We start from the raw sequence: 26542 nt of genomic DNA on the forward strand, positions 1-26542 counted from the left end.
AGATGTATAGTTTAACACTATTATTATAAGCATTATTTATAGCACAATTTAAGAAAATATGCGCTATTCATTTCTCTATACTGAGTTTTAAAAGGGCAAAATTAAGGGCATTGATTAAAAACAATACACATAAAGACAAAAAAAGTTTATTTTAACTCTGATTTTTTCAAATTCCAAGGGCATTTTAGTATTTTACAAACCCTTTCTAAAAAAACTCCATTCAAATGCATCAGACTTGCTTTACTGTAAAACCTGGCAGCTGAATATTTTCTATTCTCCAGCATTTATATGTGTGTGTGTGTTTTTTTCCACATGGGAAACTAGACATATTAAAGGTATTCTGTTTTAATGAATAATAATGAACAGTTCACTGTGATGTAGATGCTGGTGGTGCTTTAATGGTCCCTTGTAGCCTCTTAAGCCTTTGGTGATAAATCTTACGCAGGCTCACTCGTATAACTAAAACCCAAACCTCATTCAACTTCACATCCATCAGTGTTTGGCTCAAAGCGATGACAAAGCACTTTCAATTACACCAGTAACTGACTCTGGAAACAGTTCATAGCAGGGTCCAACCTCGAAGACTAGGGGGAAAACACAAGGGGGAGGGCAGAATGGCTGGTAGGGCATCCGTTTGACTCGCTCCCAAATAATAAAAAGGGTTGTGTGACTTGGGGACACAAGGGATGCCGCCAGCATTGGGAACCCAAGGACAATTCACCTATTTTGTGTGCTGTCACCCCTGTAGTCTGATTTATGGTTGGGACATCCTTCCTATGACCCATTCTTCCATCAGCTTGGTGCTATAAGGATACTCTGGTGATTAAAGGCTGAAGTATCAAAGCGTCCTCAGTCAGGGCCCTTGTCTAGTACCAGAGGGGCCTTGCGCTGCTGAATGGGGAGCGTGGCGATTGGGAGGGAGAGCGTTGCAGCAGCAGAGGAGTGCCATTCTTAACCCAGAGCACCAGAGGATAGAAGAGCCTTTTGAGAATCCATCAACTGTAAATGCTTCATTCCATAATGTTGGTGTTTTCTTTTCCATTTTTCCATCCCAATTTGTAATTATATTATGTCGAGTGTGTGCTCTCTAAAAGTTAACATGGCACTGTTTAATTGGAGTGATTTTACTCATAATTGCATGATCCTCTCTACCACTTTTGGCTTCCACTTTGTTTGAATAAGCAGGCTAATTTCAGAATCCATCCTCAAAATTAATCAGTATAGCATACTTAATATTGAAGTTCACAAATGAAATAATTGAGAAAATGTAAATCTGCTTTGAATAATGGGAGCCTTAATCATCAACAAAAACAGTATCCTAAACAATGACAGCACCACCCCGGGATAAGGCATCAACAGATAAGTGATGCTAATTTCTCTCTTTCTCTCTTTAAAATGCCTTTATTACATAAATAAAAACAGAGTCTGATTCTCCAGAGTGCCTGATCTTTTTAAAGCACCTCTGACTCCAACCCCCCTGATGAAAGGCCCACACTAACATCAGGAGTCCAGAGCCTTTACTCTCTAACTTCAGGCAATTATGACACAGAGGAGATCTTTGCCTTCTGCACTCCAAAAGAAGAAGAAAAAAGGCATCCCTTTTTTCTAAGCTTAGTTGTAAAAATAAGCTTGCTCTCCTCAATTGCAGTCACCCCGTGCCCTTTGCAATAGCAGCAAGGATGTATCGGAACAAGCCATGGGGCAAAACAAATCACTTGTGATTTACAGAATTATAAAGATTTTAATAGCTGCAATGTTTCTCTCTCAGATTGGTCTTTATTTCCAGGAGTCAAAGTTTCCTGGGTGCCGCAGGCTTTTGAAAAGCAGTAATTGGCCAACAGAGAGACTTAGGATCTCCCTGAGTGATTGAGGGTATTTGTTGCTATGAACTTGAGGCTATCACTCTAAAGATCACAAGTTCAGGTTCTTAGAGACTGCAGCTTGTCAAGCGCAATTCATTTTGCAGCTGTGGAAGTCAGGATACTTTTCCACGCAGTTTTGTTTAAAGTTTTAACCTTTCTCTGGAACTTGATAGTGGTTCTTTTGCTGATTAGTAATGTTTGCAAATAATTCAGAATAAAAATATGGTCCTCGGGTTTGTGACCTAAAGACTTTTTTTGAATTAAAGCAGAGTAGCTATTATAAGGAGAAAAATGAGTATAATCCTGTTGTGTACGAAAAGAGCATCCTGAAGGAACAAAAGACAGATTTTTGAAGTATAATTAAAAATCATTTTTAATTTTATTTTTTATTACGCTGTAAATGAAGCAGCCCACCAGTTTTACCATAATTACACACTACATACAGTTGAATTTAAAAGCCATGCATATCTACATACATAACTAAACAAGTAAACTAATGCTGTCACATAAAATAAATACAGAATCAGGCAAAATTGACAACTATTAAAAATTCAACAATTTAGAAAATATATCATAATATATTTAAAAAATACTGTTTTCATCATATAGAGATTACGTAGAAATTTACACACTTTTTAAATCAGTTAATCTAATTCATTGGAGAAATGTATTTGTTACTCTTTTTAGATAAACCGATAAATGATACCTCGCACATCTGCAGAACAATCCCTTAATGTTGTGCTGTTAGGAAAACAAGTCTGGCAGTAGCTTAGCTATATTAAGGAAAACCACCAGGGAGGCATAATCGAGTTTGACTCTCTACCGGTGGTCTCCTTGTTAGTGTTGCGAGTGTCAGAACTGACAGTGCAGGTAGCTCAAATGCCACTTAAGGTTTTAGCTTCAGTGGCTTTTGGAAAGAAATGACCGTGACCTGTGTAGCTTGAGCCCACATCCCACACCCTTTCTGCCTGACAGCCGCTCAATGGCAAGTGTCTGCCAGCATGCCGAGGGGAACGCTGCCAAGCAGCCGGAGATAGAGATGATTACCACATCCCTCTCTCCCTCTCAGCCTGTTCACTGAAAACTGATACCTACTAACAAACTGCTGTCAACATGTTAGCGAGGCAGAGAGAGTGAGAGCAGTAGTATGTGAAGACAGAGAAAAAAAAAGGGGAGAAAAAGAGATGTGTGGGAGAGTCAATGTGAGGAGTCCAAACAAGTTAGGATTAATGACATTGAAACAAGTTTTTTTTTCACTCTTTCAGAGCTAACACTGTTGTGGCAGACTTGAAGAATGCAATCAACACCATAAAGAAAAGTTGGGTTCGGTAGGCATTTACCTACAGGGTGATGATCAAATGATGAATGTCAGACAGTGTAGTTGTAAGGTCACAATTTGTCAGGCTGCTGTGCTCGTCATACAAATGCAGTTATAAATTCAAAGTTAGGAGAAATTATTTCTCATGTAAAACTTTTACCCTTTTTTTTGCTACTCTAACAATTATAATTTCTACACAATGAATACTACATTGTCATCGAGTTTCTGTGGTGTTGTGCAGATATGCAAAACGCTTCAGACCTTTAGTCCAGTCACTTAAAACTTCGTCTTTCCCGCTGAGTGGAGAATAAATGCAGTTCTTCCAAGGAGGAGTTGAAAATGTCATTGTTTTTGAATAAATCCCCCACTGCGCCACTTTGGAGTCTCACATTTAAGTGAAATAAAGGAAAAATCACAGCTGACATATATTTTTCTAATTGTTGCAGAAGGGTTGGGGGGCAGAAGCAGCATGGAGTAGCTTGAATCATTGGTAATTATAATATTGCTTGCTAATTACAAAAGATTTTGATTGTCTGATTTTGAGCAGAAGGCCTATTTTAGCCACTGTCTTAATACACATTTGTTTTTGAAGATTGGAAATGACAATTATGATAATGTGCGTCGCAGCATGAAATACTTTTGTCAAAGACTGGAAAGCAGGACATGTTAAGTCCACATATTTCTTACAGAGATTCTGTGAAAATGCTATATAAAGACATTTCAGCAGTCTATTCTTTTGATATCATTTAAAAATCAAGGTATTTTATTCTAGGCATGTTTTTAGGACACTATAGATTTGTTGGAGACTAGTGTGACAGGTTCCTTAAAAAAACAAAAGGCACTTTTTGATATGGCATCCAAAGTGTTTCAAGTTTTCTGCTCTTAAAAAACATGTAGATTGCATCGGAAAGCCATGATCGTGCAGTTCAACTTTATTTTCCAGCTTGGCCCTGCAGAAATGTCTGATATTCGTATTTTTTAAATTCAGCTATTATGTTTGATGAGAAAAATAGAGGACAAGAAAGAAAAAAAAACTGTCTGCATTAATTCACTCTGGAACTTTGTTGAGCAACAAGATAAGTATTTCTCTAAAAATCAATTTTCGAGAAGAGACGATGGAAACAAACCTAAGTGCTAGTTTGAACCAACCCCATAAGGCTTCCAGGGAAACCACCAAGCCTAAGAAGCACTTTATTAGCCAGCGGGGGGTGGGGTTGGGGGGGTCAGGAGGACCAGCCCTATCATTGATTGAGGTTGGAGGATGCATCCACAGCTGCACTTTCTCTAAATTTCTAAGAGTAAATATGCACCTTTTGAAGTGGGGGGTGCCTAGGAGCACTCCTCTGCACAGATTGTGTGGGTTTCTGTGGGGAGCTGTAGTTACGGGAAAGATCAATGGACAGGGCATTAGGGGGAAGAGTACACTACACTGTCCAACCCTCAAGCCTGCAGAACAACTCAGCAGCGCCTACATGGTCAGAATTATTGAGCTCAAGGCAGTTTAATTCTGTACAGTGTTTTGTGAGGCTGAACGTTTTCATATTGTTTGTATTGTTTTGCTTCCACTTTTTTTTGTGTGTGGTTGCAATGTTGAGAAAATCCTTCGAGTCTGGAGAATGAAATGGTCTTTGAATACTTTCACAGTGGCCCTGCATGCTCATGCTTGTAAGGTCGTTTGGATTCATGCTGTATGCGTAGTTGTACATTTTTTTTCAGTGTTAGTTTTACAGACATTGTAATTTCTTCGTTTTGTGTAAGTAGAGATACTCCTCATCAATCCTACAACTTTTACAGCAAAAATTGCGCAATATTTTTGACTGGAATAGTATTGTGTGTGTATAATTACTAACTGGAAAATGCCTTGGCCCATTTTGTGAAAGCATGGAAAAACCCATATCCTGCGCATTGTGTGGGTGAATATGTGTACTTGTGGCAGGCTTTAAGTGCATTAGACTTGTGCTGATTACACAGCTTCCATATTGTGGTTTGTAAAGACTTTGGAAAAGCCTTTTGGGGTAACCACACTTCCAGATGAGGCTAATCTGTTTGTGGTTGGTACAGAGTGATAAGTGAGCAAAGTTTGTTTTTAAGCCTTTTTCTCCCCCACTTATAACTCAGAATAAGCCTCAAACTCAAAATTAAAATATTAAAGCCGAACTAAGTAAACATTCACATTTAAGTCCGTGCAATTAAAACGTCTTTTCAATTGTTATTTCATTCTCATTTAATTTTAATGCTCTTCCCTAGGTGAGAATGAGAGTACCAACATATAATTTCCTCATAGTGTCAAAAGTGTTTGCGCTCCCAGATGTCGCCAAGATTTGGCTCAACCAGGCTCGGAGATGTAGCCAGAGAGAGTTCGCTTTTACAACCCCTGTCACAGTCCACAAAACACTGTGTCACTCAAGCACAGCCTGTGTGGCAACTCTGGCATTAATGGAGACGTTGACATCTTCCGACAGAGTGTTTATCTAATACTAATGCTAAGCAACCAGAGCCAGTCACCCCCACACGGAGCCATCCAACCCTACTGCAGTTCTCAGCGTCTGGCAATCACACTAGTTTTCCCATTCATCCCTCAAGACTCTTTGAATTCATAACAATGATGTTGCTGCTCCTCTGTGTCATGTTTTCTTTTTCTTTTTTTTCTTTTTTATCTTTAGCCAGATATCTTACCATCACCCACTAGGCAGCCTGACTGCATCACGGGTGCTTAAAGCAAATATCTGATATTACAGAAAACATTACCTGTGAATGCTGGCTTGAATCTCCAGCTCAGGGCCTCCAACTAAAGTTGTTTACATATTTCTGCTGCGGTGTTATTCTCGGCCGTTTTTCTCTTCACCAACCCCCTCACACATGCAGACTCTCACAAAGGCAGATTCAAAGTCGTGTTAGCAATAAACATAAAATCTGCAAATTGTATCGACACTTCACGAAGGCGTATTTAAGGAATATATTTTTACTTGGAATTCATTCATACACTTCATTATATACTGTAGTGCATGCTGCATATCGTAAGTTCTGTTAAAAACAAGGAAAACTAAAGTTCTTAAGAAAATGTGAGCTGAAATAGTACATAACAGCAAGCAGTAGGTGTTTCGAGACACACGTACTGTGCAGTATACACTGCACAAAAGGCCACACAAATTCCTATATGTTACTATATGTATCTGAGTCTGATGATGGGTTCATGAAGTGTATGGAGCTATCTTTAGAGGATTGATTTCCCATACTGCCACGCAGTTGGCTGCATTTATATTCCATGCCTGTGGCTCCGTGACCCCTGGTTCTCCTTTGATGTGGCAGGGAGAAGCATAAACCAGGATGAGGCAGAGAGAAAGAAGGCTGAGGGATAGCAATAGGTGAAGCAGTGTACAATAGGAGGGAGGGATAGAGATTTTTCTTGAGGTGCAGGTTTCTTGGAGGGCTGGGAGGAAGGAAGGAGGGAGTGTAAAAAGACCGGTATGAGTTTGCAGAGAGCCATGCGAACCAATGAAGCCATCATCTGACAGATCTGTGAGAGTTTGCACTAAGGGCAGGTTGGTGGTGGGTGGGCAGAAAGGAAGCTGGGCTGAGGGAATGGGATCGGTGAATGGTAGGGGGTTGGGAGAGGGCATGACAGTGGCGTGAGCTGATAGAGACGTCAGCGCTGCTTCAGTAATCTCAAGACGGCTGGCCGCAGCGAGGGGCCATCGAGGGGCCCACGAGAGCAGAGTCATGATAGAGTAGACCACCCCGACAACACTAGCAGGGGGCCCGGCAGTATGGACAAATCAAAGCAGGAAGAAGTAATTTTTGAGAAATTACAGAAATCTCCATGGAAATTAGCATGAAACACTTTCTAATCTCTTGCTTTTCACCATGGACGATAGGGGTCAGTGCCTCAAGTTCTCCAGCCCTTGCTTTCTCTTTTTCCCTCGCCCCATCCCTAATTTCATTATTCCCTCTTGATTTTTTTTTCTCTCTCTCCTGCTTTTTATGTATACTCATTTTACAGCCTGACACTCAGAAATAGCCCCTCCCTCCGCTCATATTCTTCAACCATTCATTTGCTTGAACCCTTTTCATTGACCACAATTAAACGTTTAGATTTCAAAAGCAAATCAAGGGAGAGCCAAGCCATGCCCTCAGAGTGACACAGGATCAAGCTGTTGGGCGCTTTGGAGTCTCAGATGGGGTGAATCCCCCAAGATGTGTCCTCTGCACCCTTCCTTTCGTTCTTGTGGTGTCTGTCAGAGCTCAGAACACTGTTCAAATGAATGGGCGGAGTGAGGCACCCTTGGTTGTGACCATGTGGTTATTGGTAATCAACAGCATTTACAGCAATACAATGAGTCCCTAAGCCATAATTCTTCTCATCACAATTGCGCTCGATTTCAGTAATACAAGACAAAACGCACGTTAAGAAAATGGCTGCGGAGCCGTATTGTAGACGTGCATACCCGATTTTCAAATTGTTCTGCAGTTTGTTTGGGTCTTTTCATACTTTTGCTGGCGTTAAATTAGTTTTGGTTTGATTTGCATTGAGCCTTTGCATTACAAATTGGTGCGTGTGAGTTTTCACAAGAGCATAGCAACACCTTATTTTCATGTTTGAATACAATGCAAAGAAGACCGCAGTGTAACTGACTTAGGAGAATATATTAATTATTATATTGTAATTATTATTGTTTAGGAACATGTATTATTATGCTTATTTCTATTTTCTTGTTAAATATTGGAGCACAGAGTGTCATGACTATGGTCACGTCCATGATTTATTCTTTGTTGTTGTGCTTTGTAAATTGTTCTGTGTTCATTTCAAGGACAGAATATAACATTTACTTAGGGAACATAAAATGGGAAAATCCTATTTTGATAGGACAAAAAAATATTAAGAAGGCGATATAGCCACATCTATGTCATTTGAAAGGTGAAAGAGTTTTTCGATTAATTGCTGGATGATAAATTTGAAAGATTTTGCTTTTGGCAAAAATAATTAGTTTGTTTAAGAGCAATTCAAGGCATATCTAAAAGAGATAAAAGAGACTAGTGCAGAGAAGGGAAAAAGTGCCATCTTCCTTTACTGTTATATGAAAATATAGAAGCAATTATGCAAATAATTGCATTCACTTACCATAATTACTATTTTTTAATTCAATTAAGTAATTTTATGCACTTTTCTTGGGAATTCTTGTTTTTATGAAAAATAAATTCTTTTGGTTCATAGTCATGTTTAATAATTCCATCTTGTCACTGTCATCCTGACATGTTGGTAAACGATTTCCCCAATCTCACAATATGAAATTACTTCCACACATCTCCCCTTTATTAAATAAAGATGTGGGGCAAATTGACAAATAAGTACATCAGGCAAAATAGAAATAATGAGCATTAGGGCTCAAAGTAAAATAAAGGCATTTGATTTGCATTACACTGTACGCTGATTCATGAGGAGTAGCTGCAGTGTAACTTTGGTGAAGACTTAATTAGAGTGCTTGCTGAGTTGGACATTGCAATGACAAGTGGTAGAAATGTGTGTAAGATATAGAAACCTTTCTAACCTCTAGTTAAACCTTCGCTACTGCTCTAACAGTTTGCCCTCTAATTAAGTTCCAAGTTGGACTGCCTAGTTATTTCTTTAGAACTAGTCACAATTTTGCTAATTGCAATTGTAGAAAATGACAGTATTCTCCAAAATCATAATGTATGCTATTGTCCAACATATGTCACAAAGTAGCTGCAAAAATGATCCGCTATGGAAAAAGAGAAAAAAACCTTTTCTAAAAGTTTCTAAAATTAGTTTTAATAACAGACTCAGCTGTAGATAAAATATCGATCAGTTCTGAATCATATTTGTTTGCACAATCAGATGTTAAAATGTTTTGAGCCTTATATGTAATAGTATAAACTTATTTAATAATTAAATGTTGTAGTTGAAATTTTATGTGAAATTACTGCTATTTTTTTCCTGAGATCTTATAAAAAGAAAAAGAAGATATAAAGCATTTAACCCGGAAAGTACAAACATTTGGCAGGGCCTGAGACACCTGCTCTTAGTTGCGGTTCTAGCGTTAATAGATAGATGGCACTGCATGCAAGGTAGAGCAAAGGGCCAGAGACTTCTCTCAACCACCTTTCAGGGTCTCATTATCCGTCCGAAAATTAACCTGTCAATTTATCAATCAACGCCATCTTGAGTTTTCTGCCTCCTGTTTGGCGACTAGCATTACAACGACGCTGACACACTGATAACCAGGAGCTATGCGTTTGTTAGTGTAGTGAATGAGTGCATTATCACTTAAATGACTGCTATGAATCACAATTGCTGCCTGGCTGTTGATAAGAGGTAAATACACAAGCAATTTGATTTTAAACTATATATCTGTTTATGTATTCTTTTATGTGTCAAGAAAATAATGTCAGGGCCAGATGGACAGTATGTCTGCTTTGTTGCACACTGCTATCTCTAAAAGTCTCACACAATCAATCTAAGGCGAGGTTGTACTGTTGACACTGAATTTTCCAGTTTACAACCGTTGCCACCATGCTGAAAAGGCAGATGTTTACACTAAATGACAAGCTTAAATTTAATTTGCAGGAATTGCAGAAAGGAATACCAAATTAAATTTAAATTTAGAGAATCCTAATTGATCTGTGATATCAATATAATAATAATAATATTAATAATAATAATAACAGTTAAAAAAAATTCAATAATCCTAAAAGATCTTAGAATTTATTAGTCATCTTGGACACTTCTGTTTTATTTAATATTAGGAGTAAAACACTGTTAGATATTGTATTTGTATTTACATATATTTTACAGTACCGCAAGCTATTATTTACATCGTTATTATGCATCAAAATTGTAATTTAACAATATTTCAAGGGCATTGTACACATAGCCTAATTCTTCTCTATTGACTTTGGAGTGAATGTTACATCTGCTCTTAGAAATATCTAAAAGGAAAGCGGATTGAAATATGTGTTTGCACGCTCAGCATGCTACACAGTTATAATAAGAACTGGGACATGTCTTTATCTCTGAATGGGTTTTAATGTGATAAGCTAAACTAGACCCTCAAAAATCCCTACCAAGTGCAACTGCGGGTGGGGGACCTCAGTTGCTTCGCTTCATTCTTCTTCTTCGCTGCTCTCAGGTCATTAGCCGCTACATGACTGGATCGCCCGAAAATGGAAGGACATGAACAGAACCAGACAGGGGTTGTGAATAGCGGGAGGGACGTTTCTTTTTCCAATTGTTGTTATTTGCAAATGGCCTTATTGTGCAGAGGTGTTAGAGAGGTGGGGGCGCTAGTGAGGAAAAACAGAGGAGAGTATTTTAAAATGCTGACAAAAAGACGACAGAAAAAAGAACACAACATCTGGTAATTTGTTTCAGCAAGCTTAGCCTAATGATGTAAGCAGATTACTTTCCAAGAGAGTGGAAAAAGGGGCATAGAGGGTTTTTTTTCCCCCTTTTTTTCTCGTGCCCCTTAATAGGTCTGCCCCATTAAAGGCTGAGGCAGAAGCCACCCCTATACCATCCAGTTTGTTCACATTGGTGACTCTATATATGCTATTTGCTGCCATTTGATAAATCACATACGCAAGAAGTGGATTTTGACCAGATCAGAAAATTGCTTGGCACCCAGTAGGAGCTCGGGTTTGTTTTGAAGTCTTTTTTTTATTGCCTTGAAAGGGGAAACTCCCTGACTATTGGAGGTGGGATGTAAGCCACGCGATGCTGTGGGTGCTCTGGGCCTGATTTGCTCCTTCTCCACAGAGAGCAGAGATCAGTGGTATGCCCAGATTGAAAGGGAGGGCAGGAACCTGGCGTGATGAAGGACACTGGCTTCCAGTCAATGTGTGGAGGAGACTGGAGGATGAAACACACCATTAAGACCAATTTAGAGTGTTGCTCTAAATTTCAGCAGGACTGATCGATCCTGACAGGAGGGCATCGTACTGCCTGCCAGATCACTTAAACCACTGCCCCTTGTCTCACGTTGCTTAATGTCATGTCATTGGCTATCATTCCCAGTCGAACACTGAGCTTCTGGATTTCGTTTCAATTACTACTTGTAGGATTACCTTTTATTTTTACACATCAGTAATCAATGAGGATTTTGATAATGTCATAATGCAATTTCAGCATTGCATTCTGCTCTCTTTTTTTCCTCTATTCTTAATCCGAAGTGAATTCCTCTGAGACTAGCTGTCCTGTTGGTTTATTGATTTTCCTACCTTGCTCTGTGAGCATTGGACAGATACTCGAGAGCCGTGTAAGAAAAGAGACTATACCTTACTTAAGGGTTTAGCCATCACGCAACGCAGGCAGTTTGCATGATAATAACAATAGCCGAAAATGAAGCAGAGTACTTTTTTCAATGCAGATCAGAGTGCTTCACAGAATCAAATAAGACATATAACCTAAAATGACACACACACAGAGAAATTCTACATTTTAGTAGCAAGAGAAGAATAAAACCTTGAAATGTTAACTACAAATGACATGACGTAAATATAATGAAATATAAATTAAGAACGAAAAAGCAGCACAATAAATAAATGGCATTTATTAAGCCTTCATTAATAACACTAGTGCTTTTTGCAGTGTATAAAGAAATATTTTCTCCTCTATAGGAGCTCTGTATTGTTGTTATTATTGCAGTGCAACTATCTGTCAGTGCTGTGCTGACATTTTATATGCCATCTATTTATTAGTCGGGCTGTTCATTGAGGCAGCTCAGGTTAAGTATCTTGCTCAGTGTCTGACTGGAGATATTGAACCTGTAGCCCTCTTGTCCCAAGTTCAGTTCCCTAACCACAACCAGTTTGCCCCTTTGAAGGATGAGGTCTCAGGAAGAGTGGTGCTATGTATACCACACAGACAGTGATCTATTCTGTGTCTGATATCATGTTGCTCCATGTCACTGACTGATGTTACCTCCATCCCCCCACCCCACCCCACCCTTGATGATTAGATCCATGACTGTGCCTACTGTCCTCTTATAAAATCAGCCTGTTTCTTTTAACCCACAAGATGCCAAATCCTTTGTCAGAGGGAAAAGGGTGAGCAAGTGAATGAGCGAGGAGAAAGGGGGAAACGTGAAGTTATTTTAAAGGATGTTATTGCTTCAGTCTTTCCGTCCTTGACAAATGTTCTTCATCTGAGCTGGTGACATGTCCCACTGTATAAGTGGGTTATGAGCTAGAATGTAAGTTATGTAAGTCACAATGCTTTGAGACATCTGCTAAGCACATTCATATGTAATGAAACATAATGTAATAAAAATAATGGCAGGAGCATAGAAGATTTATTTCCCATTATAGGCATCCTTGCTATGCTTTATTGCAAGCTTCCAAGAGACAACACAGGGATTTCTTTTATGGAAAGCTGGTCTGCACACACTCACTGTAAAACTTCAAAAAAAAAAACACCATCATGTCTTTTTTTGACATGGCCTAAAGTTTGCATCTGCACATGCAATACAGTGATAATGTCCACATGGCAACATAGACAACACAACATTCACAACATACTTCATACCGTGTACATTATAACATACCATAATAGACCCATTTCTGTAATATACTCACATATCTATATTATTGCTAATATATATTGTAATATATCTATATCACTAAAGCACTTCTGGATGGATGCAAACTGCATTTCGTTGCCCTGTACCTGTGCATGTGCAATGACAATAAAGTTGAATTCTATTCTAATTCTATTCTATTCTAGAGCATCACAAATGTTGGATATTGAACCTTATAACAGCTATAAGAAGTAAGTAACACAAGTCAAATATCATTTTAACAAAACTGCACAAATATTCAGATACTGAGCCTGAATTTCAGTTTGGTCCATGATGAGGGAGGTGAACTAGTAGCTCAGTGTACCTTTAATGATTTGCCTGGTGCGGATCTTCGGGGGCTGTCTATGCCACCAGCTGAGGCGTTAATACAAATATAGCAGATAATTTGTGAGCTAACCTGTTTTTAAGTGGCTTTCTCCAAAAGTGTGACTGGCAGGTGGGGAAACATGGAAGAAGTAATTAGATATTTGCTGGTGCTGAACCATCCTGAGAATTCAGAATTTTCAGATGATACAACTTTCATGTCAAAAGATTTTGACAGTGGAGTAGTTTTATTGTCGTTCATTCATTTATTGAGCATCTTTTCATCGATCGGTCTGTTACAGTTGTTATTTTTTAAATAAAATACAAGTCATTCTACACAAAGAAGATCTTGTTAAATAATCTCATTAACTTTAGCTGTTTTCTTCTAAAAAAGAAATAGTAGGGCAATTGATAAAGTCTTAGCTCCACCTTCGCCGCCTCTCCATTTTGTAATCACAGGCAGTTTGGCAGCACAACGTAATTAGTTTGCACGCCAGATTTCCCATGAGCCCGAACCCAGCTAAAAGCCAATCCCTTCCTCATCAGCAGCCCAGAGACTAAACACCTACTTTATCTGGTTCCCCCAAGGCTGTCCATCCATGGGGAGTCAGGGTGCCCTCAAAAACATTTCCACTGAGGGCTCCAATGCCTCAGGCTGATATGGGTGAAACTTCAGATGGCAGATGGCACAGGGAAGGAAGAAGACTATATTTTTAAGTTAGAACTGCCAAACAAAAGTGGAACATCATATATCCTAGAGCTTTGTGTCCCAGGGCTGGGATTAAAGCATGAAATATATGTTTAGAGAAGCCACAAATGTCTTCGTTTCAACTGGAACTTTAAATGATCAAAGTGCCTGATGTGTAGAGGCATGCTGCAGGGTGTTTTATTTATTTATTTATTTTACATTTTCACCAGTTGACAGTAAGAGAACGTTTCACAGTTGGGTCAAATGTCATTATTGATTAACAGGTGAGCTAAAGTTGGAGCTATTGGTTGTATGTGCAGTGCTTTATATTATATGTACGTCAGTATCACAGCATAATGTCTGCATAGTCTAACAGTCTTTGTAACTGAGTTTGGAAGGACGGACTCATGAAGGCCAGTCTTTTTTCTTCTTCTTCTAGTTTACTCTTTTCATTGTAAGTATTTGTAGATATGCATACATCTGAATTACCTCTGCCAGTCAACAAGAAGTGATCGGGTAGTTTTTAATACCACTAGGCCCATCTGGGAGAAGGACCCTTTTCATTCGACATACTTGGCTGCCTGTCGCCTCACCATAATGGGCACACTGAACGAGCTCTGAAGCAATAGCCAATTAAATGCCTTGAAGGGGATGCCTCGAGGCCCTGCATGAAAGGCTTCAGGTGTGAAATGCTTGTTTTTCAAGAGTGCTGCAAATGTTGGCTGCTTTCAAGTTTGCTATTGCCCTGCTGGCTTCCCCTTCCAGCCCACCCCAGCAGCCCTTCTCATGTGGAGGAGGGTAGAGGGTAGAGGTGATGGGCAAGAGAAGACCACTTAAGTACAATTTTCTATTCAGCGTTCCAAACCTGTGCACTCTCATGTTTTTCACCGCTGCCTCGTAACAGCGAACAGAGTTTCAGGTGATGCAGACAATAGCTTTTTAGCGCACAATGGAGAGAAGAGGAGAAGCTGAAGGGCAGACGGGGGGGGAGATATGGATGAGACAGAAAGTCTGCGCATGAATCCAAACTAAAGGCGACAGTGGTTGGGTGATGGCGGGGTTGGATGGGAGGGGGCTTAAAAGGAGATGGATTGTTTGCTAATTGTGGTCATTTCTGACCAGAACACGATGGTTCAATGACTACTTTAATGCGTTATTGAATACAACAGAAACTTGAAATGTAATTGCGAGAGAAGCTTCTGTTTTAGAAATTTGTTTTCAGCTCTTCCACTGGAGGGAAGAATGTTCATTCACAGCTCAAGTGTAAGAATAGACTGCCTTGTCTCCGTGCAATAAACTGTTGTTAGCGCCATCATTTACATCTGAAGTGTTACAATCAGCATGAATTGAAGTATTTACCCAAACAGTTATATTTCTAGTGTCAGTTCTCCCAACACAGAAAAAAAAACCCCATCTTAGATCATTTAGGAGGCACATTAAAGGATGCCCAAAGGCACTAAGAGGGAATAAATCCAGGGGATATTAATCTTATTAGGATCATACATCACCATGGTGTCAGGTGAGGAGACAAATGAATGGGCGCCTGTTTATCTAAGCTAAGCTATGTGGTTTACCTAGCCATTGCTCAGGACACATATTGCCACTAATAAATTGGTTGAGTCTGAACAGAATGATTGTAAGGAAGTTAAGGGACTGGCTTGTCTGAGCTCTTGCCACTATAGGCAGCCATTCTCACATCCCCCTTTTTATCTGTCCAGATTGGGAGTGCCCTTTCGATAAGATGAAGAGAGGAGAAATCAAAATAAATGGAGTCCATTAAAAACCTAATGCATCAACTGCTTGATGAAGTGATTAATACACAGGCTGGGATCGTGATTGATTAAAGCATTTAATCAAACAGTTAAAAAAGCGCAATTGGCAGTAGTGCATAAATGTTTTGGATTGCTTGAATGTATAAAGCGCTGCATAACATTTTTTTTTTCCTCTCGAAAATTGCAAAGATCTGTAACATTTAAATGAGTTATTTTGGAGGGTAAAAAGAAGCATTTCTACATAAATCACAAATCCGAGCACAAGCATGCTCGGATTTGTGGGAAATGTGGCCTGCTCAAATTGTGACACAATTCTCCCCCATTAAAAAAAGAGCAGTGATTGACTTAAGTGGTAACATGAACTCATTAAAGATCTTTTAAATATCCCCGAGTACACTTGCGGGAGGCTTCCACTTAGTAATCGATGACTAAAATCACTTGCAAATTCTAAGCTGGTGGATGAGTGGGCAGTGACAGGCTGGTAGCAACATTTGTGAGACTTAAATGTCATTCAAATTCACTAATGCAAAGGGAAATACATAGAGCAGATTGACACATCAAGCTCTGTAAAGTTCAAGCTTGATGTATAGCACATCGAGACAGGAAATTACAGATGTTGTAATTATCAGCAATGAGTGACCTCATGTGCTAAATGGTGTTGGGTTAAAGTACTTCTTCTGTGCTTTTAAGATGTGTACCACAAGGAAAGATTGGCATGTATCTGCAAATGGCATGCTTTTATTAAAATTAAATGGCGAAAATTGTGAGAAAGTAATGTTAAGAATAATTTCCAGTCAGAATAAATGTAGCTTTTCATTCACCTTTATGAGAAAGAGAGTTGAGAAGAGGGCACGTTTATTCTGCTAATTGTTTTCTTGCTTGGAAATAATCAGTCACGTTTATTGTGTATAAAAATGCACTGTTGCTGACCAAAGGTAGCACTGTGCTCCAAATTCAAACAGAGATAAATGCAACTGTTGTATAACACTTTGCTTATTTATAGACCTCAAACCTGCATGTACTAAGCTTCATATGGCTTGCTGATGTTCATGGAGCTTTTTCTGTAATGGCCTACAGCAATGTGAAAGAGGTAAACCACCAGAATTGACTATAAGATGTATGGCGAGGCTATATTATAGAGATATCCTTGAATCAAATAGCGCTTCTAAATTATGCAGCCAGTTTTCTGGATTTGAACCTAACTGAAAGTGTTTTATAAAAACATAGGAATAAAAAAATGACTCATGGAAAGGTACTGAAAGGAACTAAATACTGTACTTTTTTACTACACTAGATTTATGTTATAACTGTAGGTCCAGGGTACTTTCTGGATTTTCTAAATCCAAAATGCCAGATCCATACTGTGCTGTATAAAGTAGTTAACCCTTTCATGCATGAATTATGACAACTTCAATCCAGATTTTTTTCTAAAGTATTTTTATTCATCTTTAGGCATGAAAAAAAAATTGAACTTAATTTTTTAAACTTTACTCTACTTTTCAAAGAGTTTTTTACATGTCCCTGCCGGCAGGGTATGGAGTGACACTTCAGTGCCCAATGTAGTGGTTTATGCGCAAGTATACCATCAACACTGACACAAATACATGAAAACAGCCTTTGAATAGCTATCCACTGTAGTGACCACTACGTGTGAAAGGGTTAAAATACCTTCATGTCAACCATCCCATCAGAAATATTAAGCAGATATGATCTTTCATTAAACAAAACCCCAAAACAAAGGAACAAACAATGTTTCTATAGTGTGCACCTTTTCCTAACTGTCAAGTACCCATTTGAGTGCAATATCTTTTAGTTTTGTCATATTGCTGTTAACAAAGTGGACCTGAATATTTCAAGGTTTCTTAGCTCTGTTCTGTTTAACCAGACATTTCTGTGTGTGACAGTGCCCCTTCTGCCAGTGGGCATTTTGAAATCCGTCGGCTTCTAAAGGACCACCATCTTTGATCCTGCGTTCCCTTGTCCCTATAAAGACATTTCCAAAGACACACATCCCAGAAACAGAAATGCAAATAACAAACATACATTACAATGTTCTGTGCTGTTTTTTCTACGTCTGTCTTTATCGTTTATCCTGAAGTGGATGGACACATCATCGATAGAGTTGTTTAACTAATAAAGACTAATTTGTATTTCTAGAGTAATAATCGTGTGACACTCAGTCGAAATTACCAGATTCAGTGCATGCTATTTAATCTGAAGTCTCCTAGAAATGAATAGAAGTCATATGAATGACACATGAATGACTTGTTAATTATGCAAATAGAGTGCTGCAGGAACCTGGTAAGTTGCAGGAACTCTGTCATCTAAAAGGGTATGGTGAGCGTGATAATGTAGCGGCTTGGCACGGCTCTCTTGATGTAATGACAGGTCAATTTGACTGGCTTTATGCTTTGCTCCCTGCCTCTTTTCTGTAGACGTGGTTAGGTTTCCCTGCCGCTTCCCCCACCCCCTTTTCTCGTGTCCCTTGGACTTTGATTTCTCCTTTGTTCCGCTGGCTCCTCTACTGACACTTCCCAAGAATAAGAGATGCCACACAACCATGACCCTTTCACACCGCACCGATGACCTCTGTCTCTTCCATGCATGACCCCTCACCTAGAAGCTGACAACTTGATTAATTGAAGAATGTTATGATTTATGAGTATCTTCACAGCATGATTAACAAGACAACAGGTGGCAAAACTAAACAGCTAGCAAGAACATTTCTTAAAGGCGAGAAAACAATGGAGGATTATATTTAGAAACTATGTTTTGTCCAACAGTGACTGTCAATTTGGTGAAGCCATATATCATTTTGACTTTTTTGTCTACCACTGCAGTTAGGATATTTTCACAGAAAGGTTTCTTTTGTGTCCGTCTTGTCAGCCCAGTCAGACGCGTGAAGATATGTCATATCCTCACAATGTGGTAAATTAAAGTGCTTATTCAGTGCTCTGACTATCAGCCCAGCACATGTTTGATCCAAAGGAAAGTCAAAAACAGAAACCTGAAAATTCACAATCGAATACATACTAGGTTGTTTTGTTGTCTTTAAAACAATGACCTCATGGACATACATAGATATCAGTATTGCATCTCTTAATGGCTCCTACACCACAAGATTACAGATGACATTGTGCTAATGCTTGACTCTGCACAGCAAAAAGTGTCATTTACAGAGCAGCATGTAAGCGAGAACAGTGTCATTCGTGACACAGGGCCAAGTCCAATTGTCTACCCAAAGCTTTGCGAGTTAACTCAGCTGACAGCTTCCTAGATAAATCTGTCTTGTAGTCGAGACACTTAACTGCGTAATGGAAGTTGGTGGTCCAACTCAGGTGACAAAAGGGATAGGGGTGTTGAAGAGGTCATATGAGACCTTCTCATTGACTAAGTCAGTCACAGAGAAGGACTATAGAGTAGGATAGCAGTCTCTTGACATAGTGTCACCAGCAGACTGTCCAGCTGAGCAAAAGCTCATGGTAAGATATGGCCTTTTGTGTTGACATGGATTTCTTCTGACCTTAGCTTCAGGCTGTGACAACTGATGGATGATTGATGGTACTGTTTCAGCTGTGTTGGGAGAAAAGCAAGGAACCTCTTAGAAAGCATTACTTTGACCCAGTATGACCTGGCTTTAACTTAACTTGGACAACAAAAGACAGTCAGCGGCATCTTTTACACTTTTGTCCCCAACGAAATTTCTGCTCCTGATAATTGTTAAGAAACTTCTTTGTTCCCATTAGGATCAAAGACAACTGTGAAAAAAAGTGTGGCTTTTACACTTCTATGTGCGGTTTTCTCATTTTAGTCTTCTAATATATTCTGTCAAAACCATCACAAGCTGTGAAAGCATATAGTAAGGCTCGGATAAATTTTCGCACTATAATGGCAGAACGACTGAGCAACAGCCTGCGCAACTCTGTGTAAAAAAATGTTGGGGTGTTGTGTTTACAGAGAGTTGCCATCACTGAAAAATTAATTATCTGAGAGTCATCAAAGGTTAATTTTGGTCAGACACCTTTCGATCCAGAGGAGCTGATCCCAGCAGTGCTGGTCATTGCACTCGTGCCTAGCTGAGGTGACACATGCACTGACCTGTGACATGGGCAGTGACAGCAGAGTAAACTGGGCTGCGCTCCCCTGCCTCACTGTACTTGGAGAGCTTAGAGGGCTCCCAGCTGAGAGGAGCAGGTTAAAGCACAGTGCTACCCTCGTGTCATCAGCCCAGCCCGTGATCAGTAGTTTCGTCCTCGACTCTCCGGTCCTGCCACCCACCTCTGTTGTCTCCTAGAGATAGTACTGCCCACCGCTGGTTGCCCCATATGTTTGGGCTGCACACAAGGTGGTTTCTCGGATACTGTGGTTGCTAATTATAAATTTAATTTGCATTTTAATTAGAATGGTGGAAAATTAAAGCCTGCCAGCTGGAGAATTACAAAATGCTTTTCCCTCCCTCCTTTTTTTTTCTCTCCCAGTTTAGACTGAGCATGACTCTGTCCTGTACTCATTTGTATGAGCACATTAGTGGCACCAGTACCTTCCTAGTGTGGGACATGCAAGTGATTTTGTATACTAACTTTCTATATGTGTGGTGAAAACAGGCATATTGTTTAAAAAATAATTCATGTCTTCTTTGACACCTCACATAATAAAGTTAGGCATAATAAAATCACAGATTCATTTATTAATTCTAAGAACTTATTGAATATCTTCGTCTCTGGCAGTTTGATTGATAAAAGAAATGCTTCTCATGGTGCTCAGTTGATACACTTTCCACTTGTTGGAGAAGTAAGTGATCTGCATGTGTGGGCTGGTAATATCATTCAGTTTCGGTCATTATTTTCCAATCTCCATAATTCGTCCCTTTCCCCGTGTTGTTCCCCCATGGTCATACTCATTCCCTCTCCCTCCTCCCACGGGCGTCCTTGCGCAATAATTGTCATTAATTGATTGACAGCTCTGATAGACCCAACTAACCCCAGTTCTGCTCTCATGTCTATGTTTTAAATGAGAGCTTGTACATCCAGTGACCTTGTCTGCCCATCAGCTCTCAGCAAATGTGAAGCCAATCCAGAGGGTGTCTCACCTTAGCAAACTAGACCATCCTGAATGATTGTAATTGGTTTCTCAATCCATCTTTGATTCTTCTGCATTGTGCATTGGTAAAAGTTTTATTGAAACTCTCATCATATTGCCAGCTATACTGCCCCCTCCTTTAATTTATGACAGATTTGCCCATTTTGTAAATTCTCTTGTGGAAAGGCTTTTTACATATTTCCGTTTGTTATTTATTGTGATATTTAGCTTTGCAAAACAAAGGCTAGCATTTTCGATGAACATTAACAGTTTTCCTAGAGAGAGCTCCACCTTTTTTATGACAGCTGAGCCTCTGTTAATATAGGCTTTATAATTTCGTTCTCTACAATAATCCATGCATGTACTATATCCTAGGCACATGTAATGTCTGACATTCTTCCAGGTTGTTTTGGTTTGGGAGGCTGCCAGCTCCAGTTTTGCACCTCTTTGCAGGCCCAGTTTGATGTGGTGTGAATAACATTCAGACATACACACACGCCCTCATTAGCATTCATTCGGGGAAGCAATGCAGGACACCCTCTCTGCTCTGAGGGTGGCATTTGGCAAGGGCCAAATACACCTGGCAAAAAGTCTCCATCTTTTCCTAGCCCATCATGCTCATTACATTTATTTTTTCCATCACGCACACAAAAACAGTCTTTGTTTTACCCAAAACACATTATACAAAAACTGCACACTTGTAATAATCACAAATTATTTTTTGTACCAAAATAAGAAATCACTGCAAGTCAGTACTGTCAAATTACATTTAAATGCAGTAGACAATACGTTCTAAAATATATTTATAATGTGAAATAATGCAGATCTTTTTTTGTTGTTGTAAAGCTGCCTTAGACTAATGATTACAATTTTAAAAACAAAGCAGTCCAGTTCACATCCATGCCCTAGAGGGAGCTTCAGTAGCTATGTGAAAAAGGCCTGGCAAGACGATCCACCACATCCTCCAGATCTAAACGTGTGTTACTCTGTTTAACAATCCCACCATCTCTTTATGTAAGACACATCCAGTGTGCTGCTTGATCTTTAATATTATTGTTCTAGATGCCATTGATGGCAAAGCTCAATCCAAGCTTTAATCTTGGCATCACTGTATAAGGTGATAGAAACTATTTCTTTGTTTTGCCCTGGTTAGCCCACAGAAATAAAGTTTGTGGAAAGTCGGTCAACATTTGAAAGACTGCATGACAATCTTTTTTTTTTTCCTATTCCCAACTCATCTGTTCAATAATATTCCTTTAGCTGAAAAATATCTTGGCAACTGGCTTTTGAAGACTCCTTTTAGCTTTATCTTTGTGAATTGTCAAATATTTGAGTGTATGAAGTGGTGTGATGAGGTGCAGAGACAGATATTTGAAGGGATTTTAACTCATTTGAGCAATTACATGCTTAACTGGCCCAAGATAATCTGTCATCCAAAGCTTCTGTCTCGGGCTCTCCCTCTCTTTTCCGATCCTCCACTCTCTCATACCCTCCTACGTGGCACAAGAGAAGCTCAGAATAGTAGGATTTAGAGCACAAAAGCTTACCCTGAATGGAATGAAGGCCTTGGAGAAATTAATTGCTTCTAACAAACAGCATGACTGCTAGCATGTTTTGTGTCCCATTCTTATCAGCCTCAGAGGTAGAGGGGTGGGCGATAGGTCTGGAAAGGATGAACCTAAAAATGAGGGAGGAAGCTTACAGGAGTATGCGCTTAGTGTTTGCTTACTTTACTTACTTTTATTTAATGCTGTCCATGAGCTAAGGGAACAAGCATCGGTGTGGTTTATTTAGACTTTATAATGGTCTCAACTGCTGCATCTGAATATAGCCCTTAATTTTTTAATGAAGGAAAAAATAGAAATTTTGACATTTGAAACTTTAGGAAAGCATCTTAATAAATCTACAGCAAATTCAGCTGTCAGTATAGGGACATGAAATGGAAAGAAAAAAAATGCTAAGGTGGTGTTTATATGTTCATGCTTTTATGAAACTCGATATTTTGGCCAGAGAGAGCAATTTTCCCAAAGGGTTTCAATTCATTATACAAGAGACAAATGTTTGGCTTAATGATGTGTGCATAATCCCATAAGGACGTTTATTTCACTTTAAATCTTAAACTAAAGTTTATATCAATATTACTGTATTTCAAAAAACACACATAACCTGCCTGTAAACCGTGTTTTCCCCTCCATTAATAGAAAAATAGCTGAAACAGTTAATTAACTGTATGAACCTGGAGAACATTCAAGGAAGCATTAGAAAGGGCGGGTATGGGGATTTACTCATGTGAGGGTGTGTGGCATATTTGCCCCAGTTCTGTTCTGTGCTTGCTCCCACTCCCACATGTCACCATTCTGTCTACCACCACCAGTGTGGCATCCATCATCCACCACAGACGCCGCAGCACCCCACAAAAGGAAGCTGTAGCATGCACAAAGACATTAGCATTTTTGCATCTCATTACGGTTATAATTGCATGCCAGTGTAAGCAGCTCGCTCTCCATTATCTTGCGTAATTTTATCAGTGACGTTTGAAATGTGTGTTTAAATGTCAATTATTGACTACAAAAAAGGAGTGACCTTTGTGGAGTCATTGCTTTTTCTCTCTCCTCTATCGCCTGTTAAGCCTTCTCTCTCTCTCTCTCTCTCTCTTGCTCCCCCTGCTCTCCGTGGTGTCACCTATTTCTTACATCTTACTCCTGTCCTTGTTTTGCAGGTGACATGTTAACTTAGCCAACAGTAGGTTGTCACATTGGGCAACAACAGTTGGTTGACATGCGTGATGTTAATATACTCCCTGTCAGGAACTTTTCTGATGATCTCATTAAAACCGCTGTATAATAAAGAAGGCATTTACAACACTGACAAAACACATAATGAGAAAACAGTTATGAACTCATAACACCAATTTTACTTAGCATACTGTATATATGATGGTATCTCAGTAACACAGTGGATCCACACACAATGACATTCTATTATCCAGTCACTGATAATTAAAGTAACCAGCTAAAATAATGGATCTTTAATAACAATTATATAGTTGTCTAATAGTTTGGCATTATGTTTATTATCAATAAAATGTACTTACTTTTTCTCTGTTACAATATCAGAATACAGAATATAATATTGAATCTAAAAGCAGCTAACCCACAAGAGATGCTATAGGATATATTAAACAGATATACATATAATATTATTTTAAAATGTAGTGCTACTCTTGAAAAGAAAAAATTAATAGCACTTGAAAGAAGAGATAATGTGTAAAAAACCTTTTAGTGTTTAAAAACCTGTTAAATTATGGTCATATAGAGAATCCCTTCCCCGTAAAAGCTCGTGAAACTAATACCTTTATTATTTATTGGATGGCCTGTCCTGTCATATGTAGCCTTCAGCCTTCAGTTTATTTTCTCAAATTATTATACTTTATAAAATACTTGCTAAAAATCGCCACACTTGATGTTTTGATGACATACTATCAACTTAGGTTCCACTTTTCAGTTCCTCTGTCTCTTAATTTCTTGTCCAACAACATCATCAAGAAAATAATTATTTATATATTTCTGAATAATAAAGGCCATGATTGTTTAAAGTATTGTTTTCTTTGCATAGCTAATGATGCAAAAATACAGTGGTTCTCTTTCATCTGAAATGTCTTGTATTTCTCCAAAAGCCTTTAAGTGTCACTGGTGTTTAGTTTCCTCCTGTTTAGAACCCTCTTTAATCTCTTCATTATATGAAAGGTCAGGCCTTGTTTTTCACCTTAAAACTGAATAATAAATGAATAGAAGATCCAGCACTCTTCATTATCTAAGACTTCTTATTTGAATTATTTCTGATAAATTAGGATTGATTTTCTTTTGCCGTACAATAACTGCGCCGCACAGTATTGTTATTGCATTGTAGTATAACATATGGAAAAGAAATATGAACTGCATAGTGTTTCAGCAGAATGAGCAGGCATGTAATTAGCTGACAACCAGAGGAACCACAATCTTTAAGAGTTTATCAAACTACTTGCACTTCTAATTAAAGAAAGCACAACCCACCAGGATACAGTTTCATTTGATCTGATCTGGAGCAGAAAATCTTCCTATTAGCATCCTCCTCCCCATGAATATGACAGTAATTGCAGTCTCACTCTGTTCCTGTTGTCCTTCTCTAGTTGAACACATTTAGCAAATTTACCTCGTACTGTAGGTTATTATTGTGCCATACAGTCTGGGGAATCAAATAAATCACTTAGGTTATCTTATTAATTAAGTCAAAATAAATGTGCTAGAGCTAATTTATTCCATCCAAATACCATGGGATCTCCCACTGCAACTAATGGCATAGTCTGACATTTCATAGTCTTAACAAATAACCTGGAGTAATTCATTTAGATTTTTCCAATTAGAGATTATTTCGTTGTGGTTGTAAGACAGTATACATACGTATAAATTTGCATTGTAAGTTATGCACTTAGTTTTGTTGCATTTTCTTTTGAAGTCCTGCTAGTGCTGTATTAATTAGGAACTGTCTTACCTTAAACTTACTATAAAATAGTTTTTCCTGAAAATTGCATCAAAACATCAGGCACAAGCGTAGTCTAACAGTCTAACAGTTATCTCATAACCTTATATCGCTCATTTGCATTGCTCACGCAGAGACCTGTCATTTTCTCCAGTTAGTAATTTATCAAGCACTTCCCAAAAATAATACAAAGCAAGCAAAGAGACAGTGTAACTGTATGAACCTTGCACATTTCTCCTGCCCTCACCCGCCTCTCCGGCCCTCAGTGGAATAACACTTGATCCATAGCTCTTGAGTCTTTGTCCACGCCTCCCTTTTATGGCCTGTGGGCTTGTGAAGACCCCAAGTCAGCCATGCTTATCTGACCCTAACCTTGGCGTATGGTGACCTTGACCTGCACCTCACCCCTTCCTCGTCCTCAGGGCTACATCTGTTCCTTTCCCTAGGACACCCAAGTAGTTAGTGATATTGAAACATCACCTTGGGGCTCCATTTGTTTTCTCTGGAGAGGTCAGTGAAAGGTTGTCATTAGGACTGAACTTGATCCTCTGCTTCCCCTTAAATTGGTCCATCCATGCGAGAAGTGAGCACACTGTAAATAATGAGCATATAACGCAGAACATGAAATGGAATCGCAAAACTGACACCCTATACTTTTCCTTTTTATATTAAAGAGATCCACTTGGGCACAGTGATATGTGCCATAGTCACAAAGCACTTCTATAAACCCAGAGACACATCTAGCACAAACATCTAGCATGTAAGGCAGACAGTGTTTCATAGTGGAACAAGTGATCTCACCCAACATTTTTTTTATACCCATAGCTAAAAGAATGCACGGCAGTTATTCTTCTTGTCTCTTTTTCTCAGCAACCACTTGCAGGAGCCTCAACTGTCAGCCTTACGTTTGTCTTGGCTGTAATCATTTCAACTCACTGGCTTGTCCCAGAATGATATGTTGATTGCGATGCCCTTTATTATTTTGCTTAGTGTTTCAGCATTTCTGTGAATTGGCTGACCTTTGTGGGAATCTTCCTGTTATTCTCTCCAGACGAAACAGTCATCCCTGCCACGCTATACCATGGGATACAAAGTTCATATTAATATTAATGAAGACACACCTGACAGTGTCAGGTTCTAATGGATACTTTACTTTAAAGGCGCCAAACATCACTCAATGCATGATTTTATTTTTTCGAGGAATCATTTTTGATAAATCACAAGAGAGACTGAAAGGGTTTATTCTTTCCTGTTATCCAGACCAAATTCACGCAAGACAAGATAAAGGGAAGATGTGTTTGGGAAATTAGGGGGGGGGAAAGAAGCCCTCACAATGGTATCATGTTCGCTAAGTACGTGAAAATGTATTTTCTACCTCTATCAGTCTCATGGTATCATATCACACAGAAGTC

At 39.0% G+C, this 26542-nt stretch overlaps 1 long non-coding RNA gene across 1 annotated transcript in view; it reads left to right on the forward strand.

Annotated features, from left to right (window-relative positions):
- LOC120729773 overlaps positions 1-26542 on the forward strand; it is a 65427-nt gene that overhangs the window by 20890 nt on the left and 17995 nt on the right. The window lies entirely within an intron of this gene.

Source organism: Simochromis diagramma, unplaced genomic scaffold (genome assembly GCF_900408965.1).
Source record: "Simochromis diagramma unplaced genomic scaffold, fSimDia1.1 OVJJ01000293.1, whole genome shotgun sequence".
Lineage (NCBI taxonomy): Eukaryota > Metazoa > Chordata > Actinopteri > Cichliformes > Cichlidae > Simochromis > Simochromis diagramma.